Here is a 12,753-nt window from a genome sequence, read left to right on the forward strand (position 1 = left end):
ACTTCATGTTTGACAATTGTGTACTAATAACAGTTGCTAAATATCAATGTTGAACAAAGTGAACAAATCTGTATGGCTTCGATAGAATGTAGCATTAAATTTTGCTTGTCATGCTATTCTAGCTTTAAGGCTTGAAATGGCCTTGAAGCGCTATTCATATTCGTATTTGAGTTAGTAAGCTCAGCCGCCACAGTGTCAGTGAAATATTACAAGCTGGATCATAGCATCAAGACATAGTTTCTTTTTGATAGTTGATGTGACAACACACAAAATACCCCGAGAACTGCTGATTGGCGTCGAAAAAGAAACCAAAAGATGGGGAAATACAGATTGAAGACAGAAGTTGACAAAATCGGCATTGTATTACAGTCTAGCAACAGAACAGTCCTGTTGTCATATATGAATTCCAATAGTACCAATCATTGTATTATACGACTTCTGTGATGAAAGCCTTCAATTCCAGTTCAAAAAATCAACAATATTAAGAGACAGGAGAAACGAGATTCTGTTTGACTCTGACGCATTTTATACAACAGTTCCCGGATACCTCATTTTACGTTCTGTTGGATACAATATTGCATACTGTACTCAGTAAGAGACCTCCAATACCAAAGAAGTACCTACAGGAATGGGACTGCAAATGAACAGCAACTACATACATCACTCTGGTTAAACACATCAAACGAAAGGCTCTAAATCCTGATGAGGACCTGTGCAACTGTTAAAGACATTTGAAAGAAAAATCTAAGCTATGGTGCCTCCAGCCGTCAGATTTCTGAAAACGAGGGAAAATTTTCAATCCTCGCAAAAAATTTTGCATACTGCAGAGACATATCAGATTTGCCCGCTATGGAGAATAGACTTCATTCTTGTAGAACATAAGAAATAGTTATAAGTAGAAACTGAGAGTAAGTTAGATAATTTAGGTCAATTTAGACAAGTTAAATAGGTGGTTGAAATAAGCGTTCTTTCTTAAAGGGTTATTGTTTCGAAGGCGCCAGAGAGGCGAGTTGAGTGATATATCTTAAACAAACAAACTAATGAACAAAAGCATTTTGAGTTGTCAATATATTTCGATTAATTAGCAAAGCTGTATTTGTGCATCAAGCCAAAGTCGAAATGAGTAATCAAGCCAAAGTCGAAATGAGTTTTAGAAGGAAACTAGAGAGCGAACAAATGAAGTGAACTAGATACTTTGAACAGAATTGGAATTTCAATTTGAAGTAACTAAAAGTGCGATTTCGAATTTGCAAAATAATGGGTGTTCGGAGACCTGGTACACTCATCTCTTTAAGTTATTTTCAACATTTGACTCTGAAAGTTTGTGACGAGGTTCCCCCAGTGATTGTTCAACTATAGTATGGATGCGCGGTCAGTTACACTTTTTCGATCAGAGTTATTGGCACCGGAATTGGTGTTAAGCGGAGCTTTTTGATATTTTGCAGTATGAATTTGACAGTTTCTGGATGAATTAACGGTATAAAGCAGTCGCACTAGCATGTACTGGTGCAGTAATGTATTGGGTAATCATGGGAATGATTTAGAAAGTTGTGGGAGAAACGTGGAATTTTGGGAAGGAGTTATTGGTTGATAATCAGTCAAGGATGGGAGGAACCCCTAATACTCCTCTATTGCGAGTATAGTTTTCGGGCCAATCAGACCACCCCCTCCAGTTATTCACACCGGAAGTAGTGTGATTTGAAGGTTTTTAGATATTTTACGGTGAAATTTGACTGTTTGAGTAAAAAATAAGGAGACTAATCAGTCGCAATGTCATGCACGTATGAATTAAGGTTTTGCATGATCTCGGGATGGGTTTAGGATGTAAAATGGCGATTTTTGCTAATATTGCTAATTATCACAGGAAGGTAGTTAGCAACTAAATTGAAATAGCATCTTTTGGAAAAGTTGAGGTTGGATTGACCTTAAATTTGGCAGATAGACTAATTTGGGTACGAGGAATCTGATTTTAATGTCCAATTTGACCCCACACTAAATTGGACGGAACTAGCGCACGCCCGTGCTTCAGATAGTAAAATTTTAATTGCTCTTGGAGTTCTGGTAGTAGCCCTATGATTTTTGGAGGGTTAGTGTAACTTTTTATAGGCTTTGGATTGGTTATATTTTTAACCCCAGATTTCGACCGGAAGTCGGAGTGCCGAAAACCGGAAATTGGCTTTTTTGAGCGGCTGAATGACTTTGAAATGGTAATAATATGATAACCCAGGACAGTTAGTGACAAAAAATACCCACACCGGTCAATTTTGACGAAATCGGATTTTTCGGGTTCCGTCACCTACGACTCTTTAAAAATATTCAAATTGCAAACGACTCGCAACGGCTCATCCGTTGGTCATGAAACTTGATAGGCAGGTTAATGGCACCCTATATTTACTAGCAATTGTTATTTGAAGACGTTTTGACCACTACTTCGCGAGATATTGCGTTCTGAAATTTTAAGTCATCCGGTAGGTAGATCAAAAGTGTGCGCGGTTATTGCTCGTGTTCTAATAGGAGTTAGGCGATGAAATTTTGTGGGTAGGTGCAAATGTGAGCGGACTTTCCATGACAATAATTAGTTTTTCTCATCTTGACGCCATCATTTTGGACGCGTGACCCCTAATTGACCCCTATGTCAAATTTTTAGGTTTTTATGAAAACTGGTCTCATCGGAATGTATAATTGCAGGGAATTGCATGAAATTGTTTCAAGATTGGAAATAACAATTTCTCTTAATTTTTGGGGTTGATTTTATTTATTAACTTATCACTTGATTTTTGACGGGGATTGATTGCAGCTAGTTAAATTGATAGCGGAAGTAGAGGAAAAAACAATTTACAGAAAAACGTTCAATGCTTACTAAACAAACACTGATTGACATGTCAAGTGCATATTTGAGATAAAGTGGAGTGGATATGTATAAATAAGAGTCCAAAGGTCGTTGAATTAACATAAAGAGAAAGTTGAACAATGGCTGGTATGAGTTGAATAACAGAGCATAATTTGAAACTGATTTGTTTGTATAGCAAACAAAGCCCTCCTACAGAATGTGACAGATTCAAAGTGTAAGTTGCAATGTTTACTTAATAGATTAAGGTTTGTTTGCTTAAGATAAGAGCCAAAGTCGAAATGAGTGATTTAAGTTTGGAAGGGAACTAGTGAGCGAACAATTGAAGTGAACTAGATACTTTGAACAGAATTGGAAATTCAATTTGAAGTAACTAAGAGTTCAATTTCAAATTTGCAAAATAATGGGTGTTCGGAGACCTGGTACACTCATCTCTTTAAGTTTTTTTCATTATTTGACTCTGAAAGTTTGTGAAGAGGTTCCCCCAGTGATTGTTCAACTATAGTATGGATGCGCGGCCAGTTACACTTTTTCGATCAGAGTTATTGGCACCGGAAGTGGTGTTAAGCGCCGGTTTTTGATATTTTGCAGTATAAATTTGATAGTTTCTGGATGAATTCACGGTAAAAAGCAGTCGCACTAGCATGTACTGGTGGAGTAATGTATTGGGAAATCATGGGAATGATTTAGAAAGTTGTGGGAGAAACTTATTGGAATTTTGTAACAAGAAAAGGCAATTTATCAGTTTTTCGGAGTAACCTGGTTACAAAATTTGTCCGACCCCTCCCGGGATGAGAAGGAGTTGTTTGTTGATAACCAGTCAATGATGGGAGGAACCCCTAATACTCCTCTATTGCGAGTATAATTTTCGGGCCAATCAGACCGCCCCCCCTCCAGTTATTCACACCGGAAGTAGTGTGATTTGAAGATTTTTAGATATTTTCCTGTGAAATTTGACTGTTTGAGTAAAAAATAAGGAGACTAATCAGTCGCAATGTCATGCACGTATGAATTAAGGTTTTGCATGATCTCGGGATGGGTTTAGGATGTAAAATGGCGATTTTTGCTAATATTGCTAATTATCACAGGAAGGTAGTTAGCACTTAAAGTGAAATAGTATTTTTTGGAAACGTTGAAGTTGGATTGGCCTGAAATTTGGGAGATAGACTAATTTGGGTACAAGGAATCTGATTTTTATGTCGGATTTGACCCCACACCAACTTGGACGGAACTAGCGCACGCCCGCGCTTCGGAAAAAAAATTTGAATTGCTCGCGGAGTACTGGTAGTAGCCCTATGATTTTCGGAGGAATAGTGTAACTTTTCAAGTGCTTTGGAGTGGTCATTTTTTAACCGCACAATCCGACCGGAAGTCGGTGCTGCGGGATAACCCGAGTGCCAAAAACTGGAAATTGGTCTTTTTGAGCGGCTGAATGACTTTGAAATGGTAATAATATGATAACCAAGGACAGTTAGTGACAAAAAATACCCACACCGGACAATTTGACGAACTCGGATTTTTTGGGTTCCGTCACCCACGACTCTTTAAAATTATTCAAATTGCAAACGACTCGCAACGGCTTCTCCGTTGGTCATGAAACTTGATAGGCAGGTTAATGGCACCCTATATTTACTAGACATTTTTCTTTGAAGACGTTTTGACCACTACTTCGCGAGATATTGCGTTCTGAAATTTGAAGTCATCCGGTAGGTAGATGAAAAGTGTGCGCGGTTATTGCTCGTGTTCTAATAGGAGTTAGGCGGTGAAATTTTGTGGTTAGGTGCAAATGTGAGCGGACTTTCCATGACAATAATTAGTTTTTCTCATCTTGACGCCTCATTTTGGACGCGTGACGCCTTATTGACCCCTATGTCAAATTTTTAGATTCTTAGGAAAACTGGTCTCATCGGCATGTATAATTACAGGGAATTGCATGAAATGGTTTCAAGATTGGAAATAACAATTTCTCTTAGTTTTTGGGGTTAATTTCAGCTTTTAATTTATCACTTGATTTTTGACCGGGATTGATTGCAGCTAGTCAAAATGATAGCGGAAGTAGAGGATTAAAAAAATTACAGAAAACTGTTCAATGTTTACTAAGCAAACATTGATTGACATGTCAAGTGCGTATTTGAGATAAAGTGGAGTGGATATGTATAAATAAGAGTCCAAAGGTCGTTGACTTAACATAAGGAGAAAGTTGAACAATGGCTGGTATCAGTTGAACAAAAGAGCATAAATTGATACTGATTTGTTTGTATAGCAAACAAAGCCCTCCTAGAGAATGTGACAGATTTAAAGTGTAAGTTGCGTAGTTTACTTAAGAGATTAAGGTTTGCTTATGATAAGAACATATCGGTTGAGTATAAATTGAAGTAACAGAGAAGTTTTGGCAGAGGCAGACTTTGGAGATTTTGGGAGAACTTCAGAAGTTTGGATTCGCACAAGTGAGAAAAAGCAGTTGGTTTAGTGGGACTAAACTTTAAAAGATTGTGTGAAAAAAAAGGAAGAGATTCAGATTGGGACTGAACTCTGGAAGTTTGTAATCGCAAGACCAGTTTGGATACTGTGAGCGTTTTGGATTTAGTTCTTTTGGGAAGTGAACCACGGTTATAGGTATTGTTATTTTAATTACTATTATAATTTTTTTTGATTTTGTCTTTTCCCTTGATGTGCAAGTAGTTATCTTACCTTTGTTGTCAATATAACTAGAATTGATATTACGAGCCCCTTTGTGAATTAACTTATTTCAAGGCAATCTAATTTGCAACAGCATACAAGAGTGGGAGAGGCGAAATAGCAGAGTAACAAATTAACGCTGGCTTCACCAATTCAAAACCTTTGGTTTATTTTATTTGATCGATCTTCTGGGCGACAGAGTCCCCTCACTGTTGAGCCTAGCAGAAATTCAGAAGACGACAATTCTTCTAAACAATTACCTTATTGCAAAAACTAAAATGAACGCCACAGAGAATAAAGGTGCTGAGGCATAGCTCATTGAAACAACGCTAGCTTGAACCATTGTGGTTTGAGACGAACTACACTTCATAAACACATTTTCTCTCATCTGACCTAGTATCTTCGTCACCTTCCGGTAGCCAACAAGCAGAAGGCAGTTAAAGTCACGAGGATCACAAATGGAGCCGCAATAAAACAAAGATCTTTCACTCAGCGAAGCCTTGTTGAAGTCACTCAGGCATTCGTTTGCTTGAAAACTCCAGTTCTAGATTCATTTTCACAAGACGTAAATGAAATTATTTGTACAGAAACCAAATTTCTTTGTATTTGTATCCCCCAATCTACACCATTATTTCTTAATTTCATACAAGAACAAACTGAATTGGCTTTCATAAGTCATGCAATATGTTTGATTTTGGTGAATCCATAGCAATAACAACTTGGATTTTCACTTTTCAAACCACTATTTATATTTAAATTGCGATAAAATTACAGGATAGAAATCTTGTTCCACACATGTAACCAAAAAAGCGCAAATGTGTTAGCAAAATTAGTGATCGGTTTGAAACTTTCAGTTGGTAAAAGCAAAATTCTAAATTGTTTAATTGAATTTAACTGAATTTTAACTGATATGCAACACTAAAGCCGAACAGCGTTAACACATAATTACGCTTCAGCACGACAATAGAAATAACACAAGCTGCGCGTCATGATCAGAGTACCATTTGAACCGTCAAAAAGCTCCACTAGAATTCCGGGCTATAAATATTGCAAATTCGGGTCTTTCCCATTATAGCCCCACCAGCTTAGTGGTCAGATAACCTAAGCCCCCCCCCACCCCCCCAATCATGGTAAGTATACCATAAACCATAATGGGGGGCTATAATTCCATGGGGGGCTATAATGGGAAAGACCCGCAAATTCTTATAAAATCTAATAATTCATCTAATGAATCTAATGCATAACAGTTTGGTTTGATTCTTGACGGATTCTGAAATAATTATGCAATATCTCACAGAAATTGTCTATGAAAGTTAGTTTGCTTAAGATCTTAATACTTTGAAACAAAATTGGCGAGTTAAACCTGCAAGATTAAAAGGTGGGGGAAAAGTAGAATAAAGCGTGAATTAAAAGGTGGATTAAAAAGTGGACCTTTGATCAGTTTTCGTAAATTAAGCTACCAGTTATTTTAACGGTTTAATTGATGAATAAGTGATTGTACATTCGGTTCTTTAGAGGTAACGTTGTTACAGTAGTTTTAACATTTTTGACGAAAAAACAAGTCAAATCATTTATCATTAAAAAACGCTATTTTTGCCAAAAGGCCTCAGCTGGTTAAACGAATTTGGTTTTACATAAAAAACTAAAACTGCGAAATATCTCGTTTTGGGAGCCATCGATTAATGATCACTTTATCAATTATATAACCAGAATAAAGACGCTCATTTACGAAACTTTGAATAAAAGACGATAATTCTCGAAAAGTTGAATTAAAACCTGATGATATCCAATTTTTATGAGGTGATCTTAATAATGACCATAACAAACCATACAGCAAATTTATAGCATTAAAAAATGTTTTCTACGCGTTTGACTTACGTAATTGTCAAATAATTGGCAGCACAAGGGAGACTTCCAACAGCAAAAACAGCATTGCTGTAGCTTATTGTAGTCATGACATTGAGACCTCTATCATCAGGACTACTATCACTGACCAATACACTGTTTTATTCCACTTTAAAATTAATTGCAAACTACAATCGGATACAGAACAACCCATCACTATGAGGCTCTGGAAAACACTTGATGATTCGTCAGTTTTGACAAAAAAGGGATTTTAAACTAAATCACGTTTTATTGATGAACGCTACGATGAAGTTGATTTAAATGAGGATTATATAAAAATTCATGGTCTCGTGGAGGATACAATAAATCAGTTTACTTCAACTAAAGTATCCAAACAAACCAAAAGCAAACAAATTTGGGTGGATAACGAAGTTAAAACCCTAGCTTCACTGAAGAATAACCTCGTTTTTCTAAGTGACAAATCTGAAGCAAGTAAATGAAGAAACAATCTGATAAGAAAGAAGTTGAAAAAACTAGTTGAAAACAAGAAATGCACTTTGTATCAAGAAAAACTCATTTCCAACGCAAAAAATACTTAATTTTTTTTAGGCCATTCGTGAAGTTGAAGGAAACTCGAAATCCACCTTAGGCGTGGACAAGATCTCCGTCGAGTTGCTCAACAGTTTCTTTCTGCAGTTGGATCTTAGTTAACACTTAATTCCGCAAGTCAAAACCTAATAATGAGATCAAATAGAACAGTACACTGAATGGTATTAAGCTTTGTAATCGAAACAAGTTTGTCAAAAGTAATTCAAAAATTGTCAAACAAGTTTTCGCAAGATCATTACTGTGTTAATAATTTTATTCTCAAAAAGTTAGAATTCTCGCTTGTTCCCGTGTTCACAGTATTTTTTAATGACTGTACCAGGAAGCGTGTAATCCAAGAATGTTTGAAAACAGCTATAGTTAATCACCTTCATAAATTGGGAAACTTTGTTGATACAAACAATTTTAGACCTATTTCTATCCTCCCTACAATCACCAAAGCAAAGTATTTTAAAAAATTTTGTTCTGCTCGAATTAGCCGTTTTCTTGACAAAAACAATGGTTTTTCTCAAAAACAATATAGCTTCAGAAGAAAAATTTCCACGATCAAAACTCTGGTCATAATAACATCAGAAATACAAAAGTAATGGGAAATGAAAAATCTTGCAAAAAGAGCAATATTTTTCGATTTACGAAATGCTTTGAATACTGTGAACGAAAAACAACTGCTTAATGTACTTCTTGATCTGGACTTCAGAGGGCCGGTACCAGAACTGATGTCTTCTTATCTATCCAATAGAAGTCAGAGAGATAAATTAGGTAATCAACTATCATCATGGAAAACTTTTGAAATTGGGGTGTCACAGTGTTTAGTTCTAGGGCCTCTACCTTTTATTTTATATATAAATGAGATCATACAATTCTCCAATGATCTTGACATTATTCTATTGGCCGATGACACAGTTCTTCTGCAGAACGAAATGAACAAAAATATACATTTCCAGGAACGCGTTAACGATGTTGTCGGCTGGTTGAATAATAAATCTATGACAATAAATTGTAAAAAAAATGTTGAGTTTTTTAGTAGAAGTAACAGGAGCAATCAAGCTACTATTCCACCTATCAAAATATATGGTTACATTAATGAATGAAAACTTTATGTAAAGTACCTTGGAGTTTTGGACAACCATTTGAGGTTTAACGAGCATGTTCAATACCTAACTGAAAAGTTGAACAAATTGATAAGTTCGTTTTATCGCTTGAGAAAATTGCTGAGTTTATCACAATTACTGTTTTACTATAAAGTGTATGCACAACCAATTGTTCAATTTGCAGTGCTTTTGTAAGGCACGGCCAGCATAACAGTCCTAGTGCCCCTGTAATCAAAACTGAATCATTTAGTTAGAATTATACGCGGTTTGACAAAGCGCGACTCAATTCGTAGTGTGAGGGAACACAATCAGTTTCTAACTGTAAAGGAACTGCATCTGAAAAAACTTTGAACTTATTAGTCATTGTTTTGAGAAATGAGAGCCCATTGGATGAGATTAAATCAATAATAACTTGTGTTGAAATTGAGAAGTTATCAAAATCGATAAGTACATGTAGATCCGTCAAACCATCTAATAATCTAATAAGGCAATTGGCTATAACTCCAATTCTATTGGCGCAAGGGTAAGCAAATTTCCCAACATCTTGCTTAGGCACTATCCCAATTTTGCAAAATGCATAAAAGCAATGAACAGAAACAAACTGGAAAATTTTGTCTATGTGTGTCCTATGTTACATTAAAGGCAATGCTGAACTACTTTCAAAATTTTACTGATCTTTATTTAAATTTTTTGTTAATTTTGAATTCCGTTTGATTGTCAAATAGTGGAATTTTGTTACATGGGATAATTTTTACTTCGGGTCGAGTACCTTTAAAGTTCTTCAAGGCATCACTAGACTAGACTTCTTTGAAGCCTATTGATGACCTGTTAGAACTGAGTGATGTGTTTGTGCTGAGTGGATAGAATGTCCTTCTTAAAACCACCAATTTAATTAAAACAGATTCAAATTTTTGTCATTTTTTTTCAATCTGTCTCATACCCTTTTTCCTCTCGGTATTTCTAGATCTAGAAATTTTTGAGATCTGATTGACGGCTTGCGTTGAATTTGGTTGTTCCCCCCGCTCATTGAGTGAGGGAAACATTTATAGTATCCACGAAGAAAACTGTGCCCTCTCATTGAGCGGCCTTCCTAAAAAAACTCCCGCTTTCATTGGGTGTGTTAACAATCTGATTTGATTGGGCCTCTATTGATCCGCACAATCTGGTTTTCATTTTCCAAAGACGTTAATGATTGAATCTCATTGGCTTCTTTCAAAAAAATTCCAGCAGCCGTCCCCCTTTTGGGTGTCACTTACACAAGCTGAGTTACTGCCGGCCGGCTGCAAATTTACTAACTTATAATTGGGGTCTTTGTTTTTTTCTTTTCACGGCCTACAGCTCCAAAATTTAAAACTGGCTTTAACGTTAACGTTTTTTGTCTTCTTTTAAGAGAAGTCCCTGAAATGCGACAGTGATTTCGTTTTCCCACTGTAATAAAAATCCTATTAGACAAGTGAGGGATTTTTGTGCAGAGAGCGGACATTAATTTGAGCAAACGCTAAATCATATCCCAGGTTTTGGTCCAGACCCAAATTGAGCTATGATCAGACCCAATCGAGCGCACACCCCTGTGTTCCCAGACCGAAATTACAGGGTCTGGAAAGCGGTTCGAGCGCACAATAGTCTGGACCATGGTCTGATTTCGGTCTGATCAGAGGTCAATTCGGTCTGGACGGTCTGATCATAGTCTTTATAGTCTGGACCATGGTCTGGGTTTGGTCTGATCAGAGGTCAATTCGGTCTGGAAGGTCTGATCACAGTCTTTATAGTCTGGACCATGGTCTGGGTTCGGTCTGATCAGAGGTCAATTCGGTCTGGAAGGTCTGATCACAGTCTTTATAGTCTGGACCATGGTCTGGGTTCGGTCTGATCAGAGGTCAATTCGGCCTGGAAGGTCTGATTTCGAGTGCATTATTTTTTCAATTTTTTTGTTTTTTTATTGAGGGATGTTGGCTCTGCCAAGAGGCAACAAAAAAGAAGCGTTCCGATCAGAGACTCATCTAAAGTCCGATGACTCTGATCAGAAACAAGGAGTCCAGCTGATAGCAAATGCCGGTCCCCTCAAGAGGAAATTTTGATTAACTGAAGACCACGAAGTTTCTTGTGGAAAGCTGTGTAAGTTCATCCATTGAGTCAGAAATATGAACTAAGGGGTATTGTAAATAATTTTTTTTCTCAACAGTTAGGTTTCGTTCTCATTAGCAATATTTTCAGAATTGGCTTTTCCTTAGATGATTTTAATACTGCAAACACCAACTTTTATGAAATGAATATATTATAGCAAAATTAAGAGATTTCTTCATAATTAAAATCTTTCTCTGATCAGACTATTTTGAGCGCACTTGAGTCTGATCATAGTCTGATTAAGGTCTGGGCAATGGTCTGAAATTGAGTCTGGACCATGGTCTGAATTTGAGTCTGATCATAAGCGCAATATAGTCTGGACAGTGGTCTGGGTTCGGTCTGATCAGAGGACATTTTGGTCTGGAAAGTCTGATCAGAGATCATTTTGGTCTGGAAGGTCTGATCAGAGGTAACTTCGGTCTGGAAGGTCTGATCAGAGGTAACTTCGGTCTGGAAAGTCTGATCATAGCTCTATTTGGGTCTGGACCTAAACCTGGGATGTAGTCAAGAACAAACAAAAATCATTTTTTGTTTTCTGTATATCAAAGTAACAACAATCGTAAAGCCGCTTCATAAAAAATGTAAATGATATTTATACTCCATTTTTATAATTTTATAGCCTATATATACACTAAAAATATTCAGGCAGGATTTTTTCCGCTGATTTTTGCCGGTCGTCAAGTCGAACTTTGAAAAGATTCCATGAGCAAATTAAAGGTCGGCCTAAAAAACAGTATGGTTTGAACACTGTCCAAAGTTTCTATGCGTTTAAGTTGCACCGAATTCATCCTCCTGCGTGCAAACTTGCGATTTAATTATGATTTTAATTGATTATATAAACATTTTATAATTTGAAATCCGTCCTCGATTTGGATATGTTGGTAGATTTTTTTTAGTTTTTGCAGTAGACATTTAAGTTCGATGATTTTGACCTATATTTGGCATTTTCTTTGATATTTTTCATATTATAAAACCTCCTTCATCTCTTCAACAAAATTGTCTCAACTATTGCTCTATTGCTCGCATATCACAAAAATATATTTTAAAAGCTAAGTTTAGAAAGCTGAAAATCATATCAGATCTTACTTATCTTTGTGCGTAATGGTCTTGGAATTATCTTAACTTTTTTGTTCATAGTCAACAAATGTCTGCGTGTAAAAAAAGTTCTGCCTTTTTGCAAAGCAAAGCGTATAAGATCTTGTAAGCAGCATCGCAGTGGCTTGTAAAAGCTTATAAGATAAGTATTGTATCTAATAATCTAGCAATATTTTGTACCAACTGTATCATCCTTGTCCAAAATCATCTGGTTTTTTGGAAAGCGTTGAAAATTGGCAGCATGATAAATTGTCCCATGATAACAAAATGTCTGAATATTTTTGGTTTTTCAGAGTTGCGAAGATGATCTGCAAGCGGGCGTCCGAATTGTGGCGGAGATAAAAAGACAAATCGTGACGTCATCAACATAACGCAGCTCCGCTCTTAGATGTCTGTTATAATACAAACAAGCTTCTGGTGTTAGAAAATTAACTTGTCTTTGAGTTTGCACAATATCTATCAACT

The sequence above is a fragment of the Convolutriloba macropyga genome, chromosome 12 (genome assembly GCF_964194025.1).
Source record: "Convolutriloba macropyga chromosome 12, txConMacr16.3, whole genome shotgun sequence".
In the NCBI taxonomy this organism is placed as follows: Eukaryota; Metazoa; Xenacoelomorpha; order Acoela; family Convolutidae; genus Convolutriloba; species Convolutriloba macropyga.